Below are 4736 nucleotides of genomic sequence, written 5' to 3'. Positions count from 1 at the left end.
GCTGTTCCCTTTAACAACCTCAGAACATGTACACATGCACACAATCTTGTGTACAACACAAGGGGTTTTGGATATGCGTTAAGAAACCCTGGTTTCTTCTTCTCCTTTAGTAACATGACTTACACCCAGCAGACCCTGTCTTCACTATGACTCTTCTGTGTGTGAGCCTCGGTTGAGAGTCAGTGAAGCTAGGCTTACTGCCAGCTCATTCTCAGCAGTCGTCTTGCCAGGCCTGGTCTTGTTCCTGGATGGTTTCCATTTTTCCAGTTCTGCTGGCTCCTGACCTTGGCTCTGCGTCCGATTTTCCACTCTGCTCCTGACCTTTGGACTTGGCAGTGGTTCTTTATTTCTCTAGCTTTGATCTTGGGCATTTGGCTTCATTTCCCCCAGCATATCCTTATCCTGGTCATCTACCCTCCCTGTCTCACCCCACCCAGCCCACCTGACCATAACATCCCTTTCAAAGGAGATGTTCACACAGGAAGAGATCTGGGCTATTACAGAAAGGAAAGGAGCCAGTGAGATCTGTGTGAAGCTGTCTTCACTAGAGTTACCTGCCCCTTCTCTCACCTCAGGGAGACATGTCAGTTAGTTCCCAGAGAAACTGCTCCCCCACATGACCCCCAGTGAGCAGGTTTTCCTACCACCCTATAAGTGACTGAACCAGCACGTAATTCAAAAGCAGTGAATTCACTGGCCAGAGCTCTCCACTGAGAATTTGAGCCAAGAGTCAAGAGTCTGTAGCTAGTCGGTTTGGGTTGTGGATCTCCAAGGTCATGTAACGTTGAAGGTGAGATAGGGCCAGTTAAACAAATTCCCAAGGTGGAGTTTTAGGGGGGGAGCTGAGGAAGCTGAACTGTGGGAAGACCATGGAGCAAACAAGCTTAGAGGAAGAGGAAAAGTGATGTAAAGAGAAAGCCACCTGGGGCCTTCCCTTCTGGCTCCCAGAAGACTTGCTAAGCTGCCAGCACTTTGTACTAAATTCTTTTGCTTTTTCCTAATGGCACCCCACTCCAGTACTCTTGCCTGGAAAATCCCAAGGACGGAGGAGCCTGGTGGGCTGCAGTCCATGGGGTCGCTAAGAGTCGGACACGACTGAATCGACTTAGCAGCAGCAGCAGCAGGCTTGCCAGAACTTTTTCCCCCTCTAGTTTTATTGAGATATAATTGGCATATAACATTGTACAAGTTTAAGGTGTATTACATATACATTTTGTGCAATGATTACCATAATAAGTTTAGTGAACATTTATCACCTGCATAACAATTTTCTTTTTTTTTTCTTGCAGGACTTTTAAGATCTACTATATTAGCAACTTTCAAATATATCATACTAGAATTTGAGCTTTACTCACAGAGGCAAAACTGAGGGTAGAATCTGGGACCCTTTACTGCGGTCCTTTTACCTGGACAAATGTCTCCTCTCCTCCTCCTGGAGAAACAGAATACAAAGAAACTATGCTGCTGCTGCTGCTAAGTCGCTTTAGTCGTGTCCGACTCTGTTCAACCCCATAGATGGCAGCCCTCCAGGCTCCCCCGTCCCTGGGATTCTCCAGGCAAGAACACTGGAGTGGGTTGCCATTTCCTTCTCCAATGCATGAAAGTGAAAAGTGAAAGTGAAGTCGCTCAGTCGTGTCCAACCCTCAGCGACCCCATGGACTGAAGCCTACCAGGCTCCTCCATCCATGGGATTTTCCAGGCAAGAGTACTGGAGTGAGGTGCCATTGCCTTCTCCGAAGAAACTAAGAGGGACTAAAAATAACTGAATATTTTTATATTCAGTTATTTTCAGGGGAGTCAGGCAAATTATGAACTATAAGATACAAAACGGCCAAAACACAACTGCCACTTCTTTTTTTAAATTTAGTTAATTTTTTAAAATATATTTTTTATTGAAAGTGAAAGTGTTAGTTGCTCAGTGGTGTCTGACTCTGTGACTCCATGAATTGTAGCCTACCGGGCTCCTCTGTCCATGGCATTTCCCAGGCAAGAATACTGGAGTGTGTAGCCATTCCCTTCTCCAGGGAATCTTCCCTCCCCAGGGATTGAATCCGGGTCTCCTATATTGCAGGCAGATTCATTACCAGCTGAACCACCAAGGAAGCACAGCCCCCCCCCACCCCCCGCTTTTTTTTAATTGAAGTATAGTTGAATTACAGTGTTGTATTAATTACCCATACACAGAAAGGGACTCAGTTATACATAATATGTACATCCTTTTTCATATTCTTTTCCATTATGGCTTACCTCAGGATATTGAATATAGTTCCCTGTGATATACAGCAGGACCTTGTTGTTTATCCATCCTATATACACCAATTTGCATCCAACCAGTTCCCAATCCAACCCTCTCCCATTCTCCTGCCCTTTGCAGCTGCCACTTCTGAGGTGCCGGGAGCCAAACCAGAGTACTGCATGTGATCCCTGCAAACAGCACCACGAAGAGGGTGGGCAAACCACCTGAGCCAACCTTCCAACCAGACCCACCAATCCACCCTTACCCTCCCCCTCTTAAGGGACCAGCTCACCTGTCCTCCCTTAGAGAGCCAGCAAAGGCACCTGTTAATTGTCTTCACTGCCTTGTGCTACATCATGAGTTCCAGTAAAGCCTTGCCTGAATTTCTTGTCTGGCCTCTCAATAATTTCTGTTGATTAAAGAGTTCAAGAACCCAGGCTGGTAACAAACAACAGCAGCTTGAACAAAACAGAAGTTGATTTCTCCTGTAAAAGTCCAAACGGGACTTCTTTGGTGGTTCAGTGGTTAAGACTCTGAGCTTCACAGTGCAGGCAGCTTGGATTGGATCCCTGATTGGAGAACTAAGACCCCACATTCCACGAGGTGAGGCAAAACAAAAAGTCCAGACAGGGTGCTAGTACTCCGTGAGCAACAGCAGCAAGCTAGAGATGCTCTGTGGCTCCTATTGGTTGGTGGTTCAGTGTCAGTTTGCATTGTGGATGGTAATAAGGTTGGACACAGTGCTCGCCTAATTCTAACTGAGAATTAGAGGCAGGAGCTGCAGGAATTGAAGAATATGAGTGAGCATTGCCCGTCATGGTGGAGGCTGTTGCGGCTTCTGGTCTCATAACAGTCACGGGGGCCTTGATTCCTTCTACTCGCTAGGGGCTCAGGGGCAGGCACTCAGTGTTCCTGCCACTACAGTTCCTCTTGAAAGATTTCATTAGTGAGCAATAGTCATTTCAGATTTTGATCATTGATCTGTTTAATGACTCTGGAATGCTTTACAAGCCAATTGTTTTTCTTGAAGTTAGATTTCTGGGGGCAGTTATACAAAACAGCCCTAAGTGGATAGGCGGGGCTGCCCAGTTCTGAACAAATAGAAAAGGACTGTACAAGCCTCAAGGCACCCTTCCCCCAACCCAAATTGCTTCCAGACATGGCCTTTGTTATTGGTTATCTCTCTGAGGACCTTGAAATGAGAGCAAAAAGCAACTTTATTTCAGAAAATTCAGAGGCAGACGGAGGCTACAGGTGTCCCACCCAAGACCCTGACCTGGAAGGCCAAAGAGCAGATCCCATATTTATATAAGGAGTTAGCAGAATCCTGTCAGTCCCAAATTAGCTTAAGGCAAGGTCTTCCTTGATGGCTCAGAGGTTAAAGACTCTGCCTACAATGTGGGAGACCTGGTTTGATCCCTGGGTTGGGAAGATCCCCTGGAGAAGGGAATGACAACCCACTCCAGTGTTCTTGCCTGGAGAATCCCATGGACAGAGGAGCCTGGAGGACTGCTGTCCATGAGGTCGCAAAGAGTCTGAGCACTGAGCAACTAGCAACTAACACATGCACAGTCCTTGCTGCTGCTACTGCTAAGTCGCTTCAGTCGTGTCCAACTCTGTGCGACCCCATAGATGGCAGCCCACCAGGCCCTGCTGTCCCTGGGATTCTCCAGGCAAGAACACTGGAGTGGGTTGCCATTTCCTTCTCCAATGCGTGAAAGTGAAAAGTGAAAGTGAAGTCGCTCAGTCGTGTCCGACTCTTAGCGACCCCATGGACTGTAGCATGGGATTTTCCAGGCAAGAGTACTGGAGTGGGTTGCCATTGCACAGTCCTTAGCCTTGACATAAACACCAGTCAACACACAACGTATGTTACCTGAAGGGTTTTAAGAAGCAAGTTTGTTCCCACATTTGGAATAGAAACTAAAGTAGGACCAAACAGGCCTCATGAAAGCTGGGATAACCCACTTTTCCCATAGTTTCAAGCCTCTAGGGTTTGATCCAAGGTGCTCGCTGAAGTCCATACTGTGTCAAGGCCTTTGCTGATGCCGGGGACATCACCCAACACAGGTCACACCCGAAGGCCAGCATCAGAGCACAGCTTTGACAGTTGTAGAAAACTCCCAGGAGACAAAAAAGAAGGAATAAAGGATCCTGGGATCCGAAAAGAGCAGGCTTTGTGTCTGGAGCCAGAGCTCTCAGGCCATCAGACATCCTCCTCCCTAAGCTGAATCAGGAGGAAACAAATCAGCAAAACAGAGGCTGGGCTTCTGCCTGGGGCGAGGCGGCGCCCTTGGAGGCACAGGAGCTGGGTGACAAGAATGGTGGCAGCAAAGCAGTGAAGAGAGGTGTGCTGGTTCCTTGCCAGTGACCAAACCTTGCTGCATGGGTTGGGAACTTCTTAGTGTGTAACACTATTGTAACGATGCAGTGGTCCTACGTTTACACTTCAGGATGAATTGCTCGGAGAGAGTGCTGAGCAGGGGAAAGTGGGAGGTGC

The sequence above is a fragment of the Bison bison genome, unplaced genomic scaffold (genome assembly GCF_000754665.1).
Source record: "Bison bison bison isolate TAMUID 2011002044 unplaced genomic scaffold, Bison_UMD1.0 scf7180017864526, whole genome shotgun sequence".
NCBI lineage: Eukaryota > Metazoa > Chordata > Mammalia > Artiodactyla > Bovidae > Bison > Bison bison.
Note: the sequence above shows the minus strand (reverse complement) of the source record.